This window comes from Zalophus californianus, chromosome 10, assembly GCF_009762305.2.
Source record: "Zalophus californianus isolate mZalCal1 chromosome 10, mZalCal1.pri.v2, whole genome shotgun sequence".
Taxonomy (NCBI): Eukaryota; Metazoa; Chordata; class Mammalia; order Carnivora; family Otariidae; genus Zalophus; species Zalophus californianus.
In genome coordinates, this window is record NC_045604.1 from 44489860 (window position 1) to 44508059 (window position 18200).

Sequence of the window (18200 nt, forward strand, 5' to 3'; positions counted from 1 at the left end):
AGGGGAGGATTATGTCCAGATTTCAGCTTTCTAGTACTAAATTGGGAACATCTGTCTAATACTATTAGCACAGGTCTCATATGAAGTCTTTCCACGTCCCAGGAAAATGGACAGAGAGCAGGTTTAAAGGCTCTTAGGCAACAGATGGGGAAATTAAGATCTGGATGAATCAGGGGCAGCCCCTGACGCCACATAGAGATTTGTTGAACAGATTCCAGGCTTTAGTTTTGGGGACTGCCAATCCACTAAACCAGCGGTTCCCAGTGTTTCGATGAAGAAAGGATGATTTTCAGTTCTCTGAAGCCTTAAAGTAATTTAATATAAGAGCTGGCCTGGAACTGAACTTGGAGGTCACTTGATTATTTGTGTAAACCCTCAATTTTGAAGTGCTGCTGAGGTTTGTGAGAGAAAAGAAGGTGTGCTCCATTTCCCTACAGTGTTTCCTCACCCCATATCATGTGATTGGGAGAAATGGATGGGGCATGGTCTATCAGGAAAGGCCTCAAGATCTACCTTAACCTACTGTGCAACCAGGTTTATTAAATGGACACAAGTCAATGGGAATTGAGGCAAGGAACAGTTTCCTGCCCCTCCCCCCGCACCCCTGTTGCCTTCAGTAATGTGTTCTTCCACTTCATTTTTCCATCTCCTGTTTTTTCTGGGTCTTTTCTAGGATCAGTGGTGGAGGTGGACAACTAGAAGGAAAGGGACAAAAGTCCTTTTGTGTATCTGGATGCTGCTTATCCAGCTCTTTCTTGGTCCTTGCTGTTCTGTCTGTGTGACATGTTTACATACATCATCTCTCTGTGGGCCACTCTCCTGGGTTCCTTGGAGGCCTTTCATCAGGGACGACTCTGCTTCATTGTTCTTTGACTTCCTCCTGTGCTCCTGCTCCTGGAGGTTTACCCCATACAATCTATTACTGAGTCAGCCCTTTTAGACAGAGCTCCCTTCCATATGTCTCAAGCCTGGGCATGTTTTGCAATGCCCACTTGGATGCTAGGAAACTCAAACATCTTCATGTTGAGAGTGTAGCCTGCCGCCCTCTCTCTGCTCTCTGCTTTTTTAGTTTGGCTCCAGTCGAACTCTTCAGTGGGATGCAGGCCCAGGCTCTATGTCCACAGACACCCATATTCCAGGGAATGGCCATCAGTTTCTCCCCTGAACTGTCTCTGGATGCAGTTCAGTGAACATTGTCAGTGGGGTATGCAGTCACTCCCAGCCTCAGTGAGCAGTTTTCTGGGAGCCCTCTAAACTACCCTTATCCCCTACTGTACTAAATGGGCATGTAGGGTGTGTGTGTGTAGGAATGACAGGAAAACCACAGAGAGGAGTGAAATATTAGAGACCCTTCTTACTGGGTCTCTCCAACTCCCTCATATGGTTACTAAGGTTTAATGGTGATAGTCTAGGGGCTCCTTAGACTTCCCCTTGGCAAGCCTTGGAAGGGAATCCATTACACGTTCTTTTATAATTATCTGGGGAATCCTGCTCTACTGTTCAGTTGAACCTGTGATGCTCAGTGGATTCAACAACCATCTTGAGCTTTGCCCTGAGGGGCTTTCTCAGGTCACTCATTAGGTATCTCTCAAGTATCTACGGTGTTCCCAGAACTCTGGGAATAAGTGGAGGAGGGAGATGGGAACAGAGGAGAAGCAGAAGACATTCATAATTGACATCTCTGATAGCAAATAGATACTGTTACAAGCCACTTTATCCATGAACTAAATGGTTAGTCACAGATGTGAAATGCTGTGTGGTCTTGTGTAAGTCGGTTTTCCCATCTCTAAAACCAGAATATCAGTTCAGATTTACTTGTCAGGGCTTTTCTGAGGATTAAAGTATCCTAAGTCATGTAATTAAAGCGATCATAAAGTATTTTCCAAATTTGGAGAGTTGTGGAAATGAGAAAAAATACTTACCAAGAGACCGAGTCTGGAGCTATACTTGGGCTATCAGCCTCTCCTTGGGTAGTGGCCATTTCCTGGCAGGAACTGGCTTAGGAGGGGCTTTAACAGACATTGCACAGAGCTAGTTTAAGAAGGCCTGACTGACACACAGTTATTATTTTATCTTTGTAAAGCTGCAGTGTGAGGCCTGAGACAGCGGGAGGAGGCCGTGAAGTATTCACTTGACAGCCTGCCATTGTCAACTCTTACGGGAGAGAGACGTCAGTGCCTAGAAGGATAGCCTTGGGTTGTAAGTGGTTCATTTTTTTTTTTTTTTTTTTTTTAGTTTAGCTGCAATAACTCCTGCTGGTGATTTAACACTGTGGTTTTGGAACTCTCCACGTGTGCTTGAGTGAGTGAGTGTGTGTGCATGCACATGTATTCATGTGAACAATTCCTACTTACTCACTCTGATTACCAGTGGGCCACATTCTTCACTGGTTTCTGAGGCTTGGTATAAAACACATTTTACGAGGATGACCTGGTTTTTTGGACAAGGAAGCCAACACTGTAAGTCTTATAATAGTTTAGTTTATGTTTCACTGTTGTGGTTGTTGGTTGGTAGCAAGGCCAGTGGGGGTCTGATATGCACCTGAATCCCGGTTCCTAAGGTCAAATAACATTGTGGAAATCAAGTTTTCTGATGCTATCATAAAGAAGTGTTTTGTGGAATTCTTATAAAAGGAAAAAATTGGGAAATCCTTGTTGAACCTTGATTTTTTTACTGCAAATTATGAAAGATCCCAGGTTCCCAGCATTAGAGATATTTGTCCCAGCTAAGCAGCCCAGCTAGGAGGAGGTCATTTTTATCAGTTGACATGAACAGTCTGCAGCACAGTGATGACCTGCATGGCCTTCCTTTACCTTTGATGATTGGATGCCAGTGGGATGGATGGAGGTTTTCAAAAGATACTTTATTGCCTTTTCTTTTTTTTTTTTTTTATAAATCTAGAAGCATAGGGCCCCATTTTTAAATGACCCTTTTGATGAAAACATTATCTTACACATTCCAGGACCAGAGGGAAATTAGTCACTAGAATGTGATTTAAATGAGTGCAGGGATTCTGTATATTTTATTCACCAATGGATCCCCAGGCCCTGGACCTGAGCCTGGTATATAGAAGGTGCTCAATAAATGTTTAATGAATGAACCAATCAAAAAAGGCATATGGCCCACGACTGGGAGTGACTTCTGGGTCTTGGTTAGTCCTTACCCTTTGGGGTTCCCTGCGTGGGTGTCATAAGTACAAACATCTTAGGCCACAAGAAATAGGGCATTTGTTTCCACCATGGTGATTTTCTGTGAAAACACTACCCAAAGTTTCTCTCCCCCTTTCTGTAAATATTCCTTTAATGAATGCATATCATGGGTGGGGGATTTTTCCTCTTTTTGGGCAGACATTCATTTCTTTCCTTGCTTCATTTATTATTTCATACAGATGTCCCTGCGATGTTTAACTTAACCTAACTCCTGGGTTTTTCCTTTTTTTGGTATCTGAGTCACATTCAATCCCGTGCCAGAGAATAATGCAGTTCAACTTTCTGATGGCCATGTACAGTGTCTGAAAGGTGGTTTACCTTACTCTTTTTCAAGTTGAGGACCACCTCAGTATAAAAGATCAGATAAAAAACCCATTCCCCACCTCCTTCTGCTTTGTTGGCATACACGGAAACAATGCTGCAAAATCACAGTGACAAGAACTACACTCCAGAGTTAAGGCAAGATGAAGCATTTGATGAGACATCAATGAACAAATAAAATTTTAGAATCAATAATAATCTTAGCTTAGTTATGTAATTTATGCCCCTGGGTTTCCACCTGAGGAAGCCAAAGCCCAAGGGACACAGAGCAGGGACGTTATAGGAACCAGGGTAAAGATGGAAGCCCCGACTGGCGCTAAGTTTATTCCGCAATACTGTTATAAGCCGCAGGGAGCCAATGTCTCTTACGTTTTTTTAATAACTATATGTCAAATGATTGATTAAAACCAGAAACAAGAGTACAGATGCTAACAGTTTTTATATTTGTACTACCCAGCCCCCAGGCCACCTGGAAGAGCCTCGTGGGCCTCAGTGAGACTTGAAAAGCTGGGGATTAGGAGTTGGAGGCAGTCTGGTAGGGTTGGGAAGGGACCGAACTGGGGCGGCGTCAGGAAGCTTGGGTTTGGATTCTGATTTTGTTGCAGGAAAGAAACCAACATTTATTGGGCCACTGCTATGTTATCCACTTTTTATCTCGTTTAATCCTAATTACCGCCTTTGCTAAGTGGGCATGTTTATTCTTATCTTAAGAAGGAGGAAACTGAGGCTTAGAAAGTTTAAGAAGCCTACCTAAATTGAAGTCATACAGCCAAGGATTGGCAGAGACACATCTGAACCCTGATCTGCATCGTACTACCCGAAAGTTACCGCTCAGTTCCTCCTTCTGGGTCTCACTGTGAAGAGAAGGTATTTGTGATAGGGAAAAATCTGTGTTCTAAGGTGGCCCACCGAGCCAGCAAGGGAGTCCCAGTACCTGCCCCGGGGCTCTTCCGGGTTCTTCTTCCTGCTCCGCTTCCCACGCGCCAAAGTGCCAAGTATGCGGAAGTAGAAGTGTATAAATTACCCCCTCTGTCTGTGCTCGGGGCTCAGACCTTTGGAGATCGCTCTCTTCTGAGCTCGCGGCTTTAAATAAACCTCCTGTCCTCCAAGATCTCCGAGTGCCGCTTGGTTCTAACTTCGGGCGATCCAGTCCAGGTTCCCTAACATTTGGGCAACCTCTGAGATTCCTCCTAGGTCCCCAATTCTGGAGATTCTATACTTTATCCTGTTCTTTTTACTAATGTTTGACTTTGAAGATTTAATTTACCAGCTTTTCACCCCCTCTCCCCCCTGTACCCCTTGGACTGTGAGCTGATTTAGAGATTTTCACATGTGCAGCTCTCAGCAGAGTGTGGTGGGGGGGACCACTGGAGACCGCAGGACTCTCCTTCTCTGCGGTGTAAGCCTTGTTACTCAGGCTGCTCTGACATCACTAGCATCTTACCTGATTAGGGGCTGGGTGTGATTAACACTTTATTTGCACATTTCAACACCGCAAAGCTAAGAACTGCTACTATTTTACCAGTTCTTCCATACAACCTTTAGCTCATGGACCAAACTGTTATCTCCATATACTGGAACTTTTACATTCTTACATTTTAAGACAGGTTGAAGTTACTCATCAGACTAAAGGAAAGGAAGGGTGGAATGCTATATAAAACCTTGTGTAGGCTGTTATAACAAATGGATTCCAAAATGTATAATGGCACAAGCATGACAGAAGTTTATTTCTTGTTCATAAGAAAGTACTGGGGAAATTAACAAGTCAGCAGGGACCCCAGTTCAAAGAGTCTCTTTCATCTGCAATATTCAGCTCCTGAGGTCAACCTAGGGGTTGTCTCCATTGCAGCCAGTTGGAAGAGAAAAGAGCATGGGAAAGTGCCACATGGGAGGATTTTATGAGATGGGCTAGGAGCTGGGAATGGCACACAGCGTTTTCATCAAATTCCTTTGCCGGACTCTGTTACATGGCGGCACCTAATCGCTAGGGGTCTGGGAAATGTAGTCTCTGGTGAGAGACCCCACACAATAGATGGAGGGACGTACATTTCCAGCCTTCTGTCACACACTGTACCAAGATCAGATCTGTATTCCGGTACTGGCTTTCCTAGTAACTGGCTGGTAATCTTTTCTTATCTGTAACGGGAGAGTTAAACAGTTGACATCCACAGTATCTTTTTGCTTTAGAAGTCTGTGTTCCCTCTCTCGCTGTCTCTTTCTGTCAAATAAATAAATAAAATCTTAAAAAAGAAAAGAAAAGAAAAAAAGTCTATGGCTTCCTATTGCTTTAAAACAAAACAAAACAAAACAGTCTTATTCCATGGGAAGGCAGCTAGTTCTTTGGCTGGATGCAGTGAAGATCCTGGCTTAATGCAGCAGAACTTCTCTCATGCTGAACTTCCATCCTGGCGAAGCTGGCAGCCAAGTTCAGGGGCTCATTTGATCCTATACTGGGATATTCTTCATGGAGCACTCTTGGCTTTGATCTTTGGGAGGCAGTTCACTGTGTCACAGGGATCTTCTAACTGGGATGTGTGTGCCCCCCAGCATGCATGAAGATTTTCCAAGGAGTGAGGTGTTACAGTTTTAAGGGAATCAGTTATCTATAACTTTTAATGTTTATATGTTCTTAAAACTGATCGAAGAATATCTACAGTTAAAGTGTCTAATATTAGTTCTCCCTTCTTCCTCTTATAAAGGAAGGTCTCTTGCTTACTCATGCTGATTCTTGCGTAGCTCACTGTTCCAAGTGGAAAAACGTCAAGGGCACCAAAGTGGTTTTTTGAAATAATTGGCATCACTTATATTCAAGATATTAAACATGCTTCCTCCATCTATCTCAGTAGGAGATACATTTCTAATAAAAATTTTACTTTATATGTTTAATAAAAATATGCATGAATTTATGTTCTTTTGATCAATGATATACTATTAATCATTGTAAAGACAACTAAGAATATATTATTTAACGTATAACCTTGTAGTCACAGAAATAAAATTTATATTTTATTTATATACAAAATAATTTGAAATTTAAAACTATTTTACATTAAGATAAAACTCTGTTGCAAAGGTGAAACAAACACAATTTCAAGGAGATAAAGGAACAATTATGTGCTTGAGATATAGTGATAATTGAGACAGACTCTGCTTTCATGGATGAATCTTCCATTGGGGGAGGCAGAATGTAAATGAATACATTAGTAAATGTGCAAGACAATTTCAAGTCATGATAGGTACTATGAAGAAGTAAACAGGGTGGTCCGTCCAGGAAAGCGTCTCAGAGGAGGTGACATTTGGTACATGTACAGAAGATGTGGTCTCTGTTTTTGAACAGATGTATCCTTCCAGTTGCAGGGAAGGAGCAGTGGGAAGGAGAGCACAGCTTCTTTCCATTAAAGAGGATCTTGTGCACATATATTTTAAATGGATGCTGTTGAGGATCAAATTGCTGTGGTATTTACATTCCACTGGATACATTTAAAAGAGTGATCTCAGTTTTATTTTAAAATATTTCAAATATTTCTAAACTTACCATGTACCAGATATTACATCATCTGAAACTATTTAAATTTACAATGAAATATTTTTATATCAATTTAAAATGTATAAGTGGCAGGGCGCCTGGGTGGCTCAGTTAAGTGTCTGCCTTCGGCTGAGGTCCTGATCCCAGGGTCCTGGGATCGAGATCGAGCCCTGCATCGGGCTCCCTGCTCAGCAGGGGAGTCTCCCTCTGCTCGTGTGCTCTCTCCTTCGCTCTCTCTTGCTCACTCTCTCTCTCAAATAAATAAATAAAATCTTAAAGAAATAAAATGTATAAGTGGCAAAATAGTTTATCATGATTTTTTGAGGTATACATGAGCAAAGAATTTTAAGACCCTTGGCTAGTGGCTTAGAATATGGGCTTTGAATTTAGGCCACTGGGGTTGGAATCGTGGATCCACTATTCTGGTTGTAGAAATAAAAAGTCAGTTCTGTAAGCCGCAGTGTCTGCATCTATAAAACAGTACCTTCCTGGGGGCGCCTGGGTGGCTCAGTCGGTTGAACATCCAACTCTTGGTTTCGGCTCAGGTCATGATCTCAAGGTCGGGGGATTGAGCCCCACCTCAGTCTCCACGCTCAGCATTGGAGCTGGCTTGTCCCTCTCCCTCTACTCCTCCCCCGTGCTCTCTCTTTCTCTCTCTCTCTCAAATAAATAACAAATAGATAAAATCTTTAAAACCAAAAACCAAAAACAAAACAGTACGTTCCTTGCATAGAGGAAAATTTGAAGTTTAAGTGAATCATGCATGTAAAGTGCTTAGCTTAGAACAAGGACTCAATATATTATCAATATTATAGCTTTACTATCAACTAGGTAGGGCTGGTCCAACTCTCATATGGTTGCCCAGCAAGCTGAAAGGCATACCATCGCACCTAGTTCTCTGCTGATCCGGGGTAGCAGCACCTGGAGGCAAACCCTACCATTCATGCAGTTCTTTCCTAATTGCTTCATGTGTCACGATCCAATGCAAGTTATTATTTTTCCTGTTTTACTGATATGGAGGCTGATGCTCAAAGGGTTGAATAACATATTGAAAATCACTCAGCTGGAAAAGGTAGGGCTTGTAATGATGGAGCTGCGATTATAACCAAGTCTTCATAATTCTAAAACATATTCTTTTATTGATATACGATACTGCCTCTGTGATGATATGTGCTTCTCTGCTTTACCCCAAGCTCTGAGCTCAAAGACCATATTGTGTTTCTATTCTAAATGCTAGTGCTGCTGGCCCAGTAGTCGGTATTTATTGTTCGACAGTCCAAGCAGAACATATGTTGAGACACTTGCCAAGAGGGCCTGCACGTCTGCTGGCCTGGCTCTGACTACCTGTGGTCTCTACTCCTTAAAAGTGAGGAGAGAAGTCCAAGGAAATTAGATTTTTTCCTTCTCTCTTCTTCAGTGCACATGGATCCCTCTCTAGGGCATAATGAGATACAATCACCAGGAGAGTAGCCTCTCCCTGGGGAAGAAGCTGATGGCTTTATCTCCTCATGCCCCTGTGTGGCTTTATCTTTTGTTTTTCTTTGTCTCTTTTAAGGCTGGGGAGGGGGGCTTTATGCGACACACCCAGTGTTATTAGAGAAGAAGTAAATGTTTGCAAAGGGAAGGAGACGTTACAAGCCAGCTCACAGGGTCTGGCAGGGTGGAGAGAGGAGAAGCTGAATGAAGATGGTGTTAAAAGAAGAGAAGATTTAGAATAGCCTCGGGGAAGGGGTAAGAAAAGAAACTGGAGGATGAATATAAAGTATGGTAGAAAAATTCGCCTTAAAAAAATAGAGTCTACCAGAAGCAAAAGGAAAGATTCACTAAGATATATAGCAGAAGAGAAAATGTGAAATGAAGGGAAAAATACAGCTGATAAATCACCAGGGAGATACAGCAAGGCCCTTAAAAATCATCAATGGAAAACTTAATACCAAAATATAAGAGTAAAAAGAAAATACTTGCAAGTACAGAGCTTGCCTGTGTGTGGCTCATAAAAAATTTACCCCAGAAAAATCAACTCCTTTACCTCTGGCACCCGCACAAACATGTGTGCCCTGAAATAAAATCTTTCATGCCCCCTGGTACTCCCACTTCAAACACAAGCTTTGTTGCCATTCTTCTGTTTCAATCCCACTGGCCCCAAACCACATATGCCCCTGTAAGAACTGACCCAGAGGTACTGCCAACATGCCAAGATTGCATCCTGGGGTTGCCTTCTTCTGGCAAAGGATCAGTTTGCTTCAGCTGTTCATTTCCCCCATCATACTACTGATGTGTCCGTATTACAAGTATTTAATTGGCAATCTCCCTTCCTTCATTTGAAGGCCCTTCAAGTCAGGGACTGTGACTGTTTTGCTTATGTAATATTCCCAGGACCTAGTGTGTGGAGAACGGATTGGATAGGGAGGAAATAGGAGTTTATGTAGTGATTCTAAGGAAGAAACAGTCTTGGTAAGAGTGAAAGGTGCCTTGCTTTGGGAATAGGAAGGTGCAGCATAGGAAAGTGTTTGAGACTTTCAAGACATATGTTGCAATGACAGAGCCGGACTCAGTGATTGATTGGATGTGGGTACCAAGCAAGGCAGAGGTGTCAAGGATGGTCTGGACAGAGCTCTGAATGGGTGGCAGCGTAACTGTCTACAACAGAGGACACAAGAGGAGGAGGAAGTTTAGGAAGGAAATTAAAAAGCTGAGATGTCCAAGTGAAGAGGTTGAGTTGGCAGTTGAGTTGGACATCAAATCGGTGTCCCCTTACCCCAGTTCTCTAGACCTGACTTTTTTCCTGATGCCACATCTTTATTTCCAGCTGGAGTAGCTACAGGCTGCTCATACTCAGCATGTCCGAATTCAGTTCATCATCTTCCCCTGAAGCCTGGTTCTTGTCCTGTAATCCCAGTCATTCAGCAGGAATTACAGTTTCCTGCTTCCTCTGTCTCTTTCTGACCTGCAAATCCAAAACACCCATGCTGTGTCAATCTCTTTGGTTTGTATAGTTCTTGGTTCTCTTCTCTCATTTCCATTTCTACTGCTTTACAAATGCTCATTTTACCCCTGCCCATTTTAATAGCTTCAAATTTGTCTCCCTGACACTAAATAAGCATAAATTTCAAACTCCATCATATGTCAGCAAACATATGATGTTTGCTTTCCCTTCCAGCCTCTGCATATCTGCATATACCAATCTTACCTTCTTCCCTCTACCACTCAGCAACCCAACCTTTGGACAGCATACCGTTATCCAAATGTGTGATACTCTCTAATTTGTGCACCTTACACATGTTGTTACCTCTCTTCAGAATGAACTTTCTCCACCCAGCTACCTTGCCTGCAATTTTCTCAGCTTTCTCAGCTTGTCCCTCCCACCCCATTCTTTGGTCCATTTAATGTTACCTTTAATGAAAAGACAACATACTGAATGGGAGATGATATTTGCAAATCATATATCTGATAAAAGATTAATATCAAAATATATAAAGAACTCATACAACTCAATAGCACAAAAAAATCTGATTTAAAAATGGACAGAGGATCTAAATAGACATTTTTGCAAAGAAGACATACAGGTGGTGAACAAGCACATGAAAAGATGCTCAACATCACTAATGATCAGGGAAATGCAAATCGAAACCATAATGAGATATCACTCCATACCTGTTAGAATAGTTATTATCAAAAAGACAAGAAATAACAACTGTTGGTGAGGATGTGGAGAAAGGGGAACCCTCTTGTACTGTCAGTGGGAATGTAAATTGGTACAGCCAATTTGTTTGAGGTTCCTCTAACAATTAAAAATAGAACCTCTGGGCATTTATCTGAAGAAAATGAAAATACTAACTTAAAAAGATATATGCACCCCATATTCTTTTTTTTAAAGATTTTATTTATTTATTTGAGAGAGTGAGACTGAGAGAGAGAGGGAGAGAGAGCACATGAGAGGGGGGAGGGTCAGAGGGAGAAGCAGACTCCCTGCTGAGCAGGGAGCCCGATGCGGGGACTCGATCCCGGGACTCCAGGATCATGACCTGAGCCGAAGGCAGTCGCTCAACCTACTGAGCCACCCAGGCGTCCGCACCCCATATTCTTTGTAGCATTATTTACAATAGCCAACATATGGAAACAACATAAGTGTCCATCATTAATGGATGAATAAATAAAGAATGTTTATATATGTGCGTGTGTGAAAGAGAGAGAGAGAGATAGAGTGGAATATTATTTAGTCATAAAAAGCAGGAAATCTTGCCATTTGTAACAACATGGATAGACCCTGAGGACATTATGTTAATAAGTGAAATAAGTCAAACAGAGAAGAACAAATACCATATGATTCCACTTATATGTGGGATCTAAATACATAGATACAGATGACAGATTGGTGGTTGTGAGAGGCAGGGGCCTGGGGGTGGGTGAAATGGGTGAAGAAGGTCAAAAGTTACAAACTTCCAGTTATAAAATAAATAAGTCATGGGGATGTAGTGTACAGCATGGTGACTGTAGTTAATAATACTGTATTTTATATCTGAGGGTTGCTAGGAGAGTTGATCTTAAAAGTTCTCATCACACACACACAAACTATGCATGGTGACATGTTAATTAGACTTATTTGATGATCATTTTGCAATATATACAAATATTGTACACCTGAAACTAATATAATGTTATATGTCAATTATACCTCAACTAAATAAAAGAAGAAAAATGATGATACTATGAAACCAGAATGAATTTTAAATGGCAGGATTAGTTTTATTCCTGGTTTACCCGGTCTTTCACCCGTTCTTTTTTGAGAGTTTATAATTTAACTTGAAAGGATCATGGATGTTGGAAAGTTCTACCTGTGAAAAGCCCAATTTGGACTTAGTGAACTAACCCTGTAATTAAGAACATGTTTGGCTGTTAGATGAACCTAGGCTTGAATTTTCGCTCTATCACTACAACCTTTTATGTGACCTCGGGTACTGTACTTAATCTTTCTAAAGTTTACTTTCCATAATGAAAAGTGTGAGTACAAATACCTGCTTTGCAGGTTTGTGGAGATTGTATGAGGCAACACATGTTCAATACTCAATAATGAGATTTTTGAATTAGAAGCATGATGAGGGTTTCCTCCCCATGATGATACCCGATTACTCTGGCAGGGGATTTCTTTCAAGCTTCTGAGACAGCAGTGCAATAAATAAGCTCTGCATCCTCAGGGCAATCAGATGCTAAGCACCAAGAAGCCTATAGCACTGCATGAAGTTCATTGAGTATGGCAGGGATGTTGAGTCGAATCAGTGGAAAATCTGGCTTGTGCTTTTGCCCTTCAGCCAACTGGTGGAACAACTGGCTAGCAATTTGCTGAGATGCCACTTTTTTGGAGATGCCACCAAATCCAGGACTACCATGGTTTTCATGCTTATGAGGCAGGTCCTCAATATTTGTGGGAAACAGAGGACAGGTGGAATGGAATCCACAGCAATTAAGGTGGCTGAGAACATGCTTAGCTCTTTTCTCTTTAAAAAGATTTCTCCCTGAATTGGTATGGATGCTGCACAGAATCTCTAACATATAACAAAGCATCTCAAAAAGTCTCTAACATGTCTAGAAAATGCATTTCACATTCTAATCAACCAGTGTTATAAAAAAAGTTTGTATATTAACCTATGTGCAGGCTGGGACTAGCTGTATAGTAGTGGCAGTGATGGTCTTGTTGAAGGAGTGTGGGGCATGGAGGATTAGAAGAAGAATCTCCATCTCCAATAAAAATAAAGACAGTGTAGAATATTTTTTCTTGATTATTATGAGTCTTGAAGGAGAAGTCTGTTTTCTAGCAAGACATCTAGTGTCATAGGAGATCTTCTATTTAGGACCCTAGTATGAAAACTATCTTTACATTTCAGAGAAGTGGAAACAGCCAAAAAGAGAAGAGGCAGGGTACATGGAGAGAAGACCAGCAATGATGATGAAATATCAGAGAAATTGGGACTGATGGTCAGAAAAATTTCCCAAGAGCAAAAAACACCAGGTAGTTGAATACTATCAGATGAAGTGTTGACAAAAACTACCAAACAGAACCCTGCATTTTGCAGAATTGAGAAGACAGAGATTAGATTTCGGGTGGGTTGAGATAGCCAGACTTTATGAGACAGAATACTAGAAGGGAGGGAGCTATGCTAAGAAAGAGCATCAGAAATCTGCACATGGGTCCCCTTGAGTCTTTGACTAAATACAAATTTGTACAAATGTAGGGTGAAACTTCTGGCAAAGAAAAAATTTTTAGGTGTATGTAAGCTGAACAATTCTAAAGGTCAAACAAGACCAAGAATAATTTAAGTTTTTACCAACATGAAAGAGAGAGAGAGAGAGATCTCATTCCACATGTAGAATATTTAATAGAGACCTTGTAAAGCTTGAACATTAGTGGGGGACTAAAATAGCCCTAGAGTAAAGAATAACCTAGATCCACACTAAAAATCTTAAAAATAAGCATGAGGAGAATCAAACTAACCCACAAGAGACTTAATTTCCTGTCAGAGCAATGTCCAACATTTTTTAAAGGAGTTAAACAAAACCTAGCACTTAATGGTGCAAAATTTACAATGTTTAGCATCTAAGAAAAAATTGTAAGACATGCAAAAAAAGTAGGAAAATGTGACCCAAAGCCAGGAGAGAAAATCAGTCAATATCAACAAGCTTAGAGATGACAGGGATAATAAAACTAGCAGACAAAAACATGAAAATAGGTATTATAAATACACTCATTAGGATCAATTATTAAATTGAAAATATGGACAGGATGAGATGAGAAAAGGAAAACATACAAAGAAACTAAAGGGGACTTTTTATCTGAAATGAAAATATTACTTGATAAAGGGATTAACAATAGAACAGACATGACATTAAAAAAAAGATAAATGAAAGTTGATGATAAAACAATAGAACCTTTTGACAGCATAACAATAGGATATATCCAAAATGAAGCTAACACAAAGAGACAAAAGAATTAAGAAAAATAGACCTGTGGGGAGATATCAAATTGACTAACATGTAGCTAGAATCTTTAGAAGTAGGAGAGAGAGAAAAAGAGAACAGAAATAATATCTAAAGAAATAATGACCAAAGATTTTCCAAATTTTTTGAAAAATATAAACTCAGATTGAAGGAACTCAGCAAACATACATAAGCTAAATACATACGACAAAAACCACACACCAAGAACCTCATAATCAAACCACAGAAAGCTAGTGTTTCTGAGAAAAATCTTAAAGGTAGATAGAGGGGAAAAAAGGGATGGACATATGCAGAGGAACAAAAGGTCAAAATTACAATAGACTTTTCTTCAGAAACTATGCAAGTCAGAAGATAGTAGTATATCCTTAAAGTGCTAGATAAAAGTTTGTCAACCTAGAATTCTAGACTCAGTGAAAATACCTTTAAAACATGAAGAAAAATAAAAGCTTTTTTCAGACAAAAAAAGCTATGGGAGTTTGTGGCCAGCAGACCTGCACTACAAAATCTATAGTTCTTCAGGTAGAAGGAAAATGATACCTGCAGAAAATGTGGATCTACATAAAGGAATAAAGAGCTCTGAAAACATGAGGAAGAACTTTTCTCATTATTTTAAAATTTCTTAAAAGATAATTGGCTGCTTAAACCAATAATAATAATATATTGAGGGATTTACAACATAGGAAAAAACAAAATGAATGACAACAATAGCATAAAGGACAAGATAGGGAAATGGAGGTATATTATCCCAGTATTCTCACATTGTATGTGAAGCAGCATAATATTATTTTAAGATAGACAGATATAAGATAAAGATGCATATTGTAAATCCTAGATGAACCTTTAGAAATTAAGAGATATAGTTAAACAAACCAATAGTTGTGATAAAATGGAATTTAAAAAGTACTCAATCAAAAAGAAAGCAGGAAAATAGGGAGAAAAACAAAGAATAGATGAGATAAATAGCTAAACAATGGCAAGATGGTAGGTTTAAACACAACCCTGTCAATAATTTCATTAAATTTAAATGGTTTAAACTCTGCACCAAAAAGCTAGAGGTTGTTAGATTAGATTGTAAAAACCCCGATTGTATGTGGTCTGTAAAAATTTATGTCTATACGAACTGTGAGAGACTGTGGACTCTGAGAAACAAACTGAGGGTTCTAGACGGGAGGGGGGTGGGGGGATGGGCTAGCCTGGTGATGGGTATTAAGGAGGGCACGTACCGCATGGAGCACTGGGTGTTATACGCAAACAGTGAATCATGGAACACTACATCAAAAACTAATGATGTAATGTATGGTGACTAACGTAACATAATAAAATCAGAAAAATTTTTCTGTCTGTATATAAAGATACAAATTAAAAGGGAGAGGTTGGGAAAAGATAAATGTGTTTTAACTAAATTAATAGAAAAGGTAGAATTCAGAATAGGAATATTACCAGGAATAAACACGGATATTACACAATGATATAGGGGTCAGTAAATCAAGAAAGCATAGCAATTCTAAATATGTATGCACCTATTAACTGACTTCAAAATGTTTGAAGCACCAACAGATCTGTAAAGAGGAAAAGAGAAATCTACAATTATAGTTGCAGTTTTCAGCACTCTTTTCAGTAATTGGTAGAACAAGCAGACAGAAAATAAATAGGGATATGGAAGATTTAAATGACATTTCAATCAGCGTGGACTAATCGACATTTATAGAACATTCCACGCAGCAAGTGCAAAATACAGATTCTTTTCTAATATCTAGGGAACATCTACCAAGATAGACCACATGCTTAGTCATTAAAAAGTCTCCAGGAATTGTATTTATTTATTTATTTATTTATCTTGAACGATTTTATTTATTTATTTGACAGAGAGAGAGAGCACACAAGCAGAGGGAGCAGCAGGCAGAGGGAAAGGGAAAAGCAGACTCCCCGCTGAGCAGGGAGCCTGACATGGGCGGGGGCTTGATCCCAGGACCCTGGGATCATGACCTGAACCAAAGGCAAATGCTTAACTGACTGAGCCACCCAGGTGTCCCTCTCCAGGAATTTTAAATGATTGAAATCATATGTAGTATGTTCCCTGATCACAATAAATTAAATTAGAAATAAGTAATAGAAAGATACCCCCCAAAAATCCCAAAACATTTGGAAATTAAGCAGCATAGTTCTAAATGATGTATAGTTCAAAGAAGAAATTACACAAAAGTTGGAAATATTTTGGGTTGAATGTAAAGAAAACTCACATTACCAAAATTTGTGAAATGCAATTTAAAGGGAAATGTATAGGTTTAAAGCTTATATTACAAAAGGATAAATCTCTACATGCATCAGTCTAAGCTTCAACCTTAAGCTAGAAATACAGGAGAAAATTAAACCCCAAATCAGTAGGGAACAAATAATAAATCAATGAAGTAGAACACAGAAAGATAATAAAGAACATCAATGAAATCAAAAGCTGATTCTTTGAAAAGACCAAAATAATAAATAAACCTCTAATTGTATTAATCAAGAAACAAAAAGGATACATATATTACCAATATCAGTAATGAAAAGGGGGCTATCTCTAAGATTCTACACACATTGAAAGGGTAACCAATGGAGTGTTACAAACAACTTGATGCCAGTGAACTCTGCAACCTGTATGAAATACACAAATTCCTTGAAAGAATTTATATTCTATTCTATTTCAGAAATCAATAAATCTAAATATCAATTAAAGACATTAATTCACAATTAGAAACCTTCCCACAAAGAAATTTGTGGGCCCAGATGCCTTAACTGGTGAATTGCCTCAAACACTCAAGGAATACAGGAGCCTGGGTGGTGCAATCGGTTAAGTATCTGACTCTTGGTTGCTCTCACCCTCTTCCCTGCAGCTTATGCTCTCTTTCTCTCTCTTTCTCTCTCTCTAAAACAAATAAATAAATCTTTAAAAAAAAAAACCACTCAAGGTAGAAAAACCACCAATCCTACATAAACTTGTTTTGAGAATATAGTAGGAGAAACACTTCTCATCTTATTTTATGAGGCCTGCGTTATCCTGATACCAGTGTCAGACAAAAATATTATAAGAAAACTACAGCCCAACATCCCTCATGAAAATGAATCACAAGGGGTGCCTGGGTGGCTCAGCTGGTTAAGCGCCTGCCTTCAGCTCAGGTCATGATCCCAGGGTCCTGGGATTGAGCCCCACATCAGGCTCCCTGCTCAGTGGGAGTCTGTTTCTGTCTCTCCCTTTGCCACTTTCTGGCACACTCTCTCTCTCTCAAATAAAATCTTAAAAAAAAAAAAATGAATGAATGAATCATAAATCTTTAGCAAAATATTAGTAAACCAAAAATGAAATATATAAAAAGCATAATATATCATGATTAAATAGTGCTTGTCCCAGGAATATAAGGTTGATTAACAATAAAAAGTAATTAATGTAGTTCATCTTATTACTACAATAGAGGAGAAAAGCTATATGATCATTTTGATTGAAGCAAGAAAAGCTTTTGGAAAAAATCAACATCCATTCATAATAATAATTTCCCATCAAACCAGGAATAGAAGGGAACCTCCACAATATGATAGAAGGCTGATGACTGCACACCTCTATGAATATACCAAAGCCACTGAATTGTGTACTTTAAATGGTTGAATTTTGTGGCATGTGAATTATATCTCAATAAAGCTGTTTAAAAAAAACTACAAACTGGGCGCCTGGGTGGCTCAGATGGTTAAGCGTCTGCCTTCGGCTCAGGTCATGATCCCAGGGTCCTGGGATTGAGTCCCGCATCGGGCTCCCTGCTCCTTGGGAGCCTGCTTCTCCCTCTGCCTCTCTCTCTCTCTCTCTGTCTCTCATGAATAAATAAATAAAATCTTAAAAAAAAAAGACAAAAAACTACAAACTATTACTGACATATCACTGGTGGACTTGAATGATTTTGCCCTAAGCTCAGGAACAAGACAAGGATGTTCATTCACTCTCTTCACTTCTAATCAAAATTCTACTGGACATTCTCACCAGTACAGTAAGACAAGGAAAAGAAATAAAGGGTATACAAATTAGAAAGCTATGAGTAAAATCATCTCTATTCACAGATGACATGATCAAGCATGCTGCAAATCCTCACTATCTACAAAAAAAACCTGCTAGAACTAATAATAAT

General features: G+C 39.6%; 1 protein-coding gene across 2 annotated transcripts in view; it reads left to right on the top strand.

The window, feature by feature from the left end:
* RGL1 (ral guanine nucleotide dissociation stimulator like 1) overlaps window positions 1–18200 on the top strand; it is a 246472-nt gene that overhangs the window by 50061 nt on the left and 178211 nt on the right. Inside the window, exon 1 of one of the 2 annotated variants that reach the window (XM_027610454.2) lies at window positions 2180–2199. The exons of the other annotated variant lie outside the window; for it this stretch is intronic. The gene's annotated coding sequence lies outside the window, so the exon portion shown is untranslated. Of the gene's footprint in view, window positions 1–2179; window positions 2200–18200 lie in introns of those variants that run through there. 2 annotated transcript variants of the gene reach the window in all.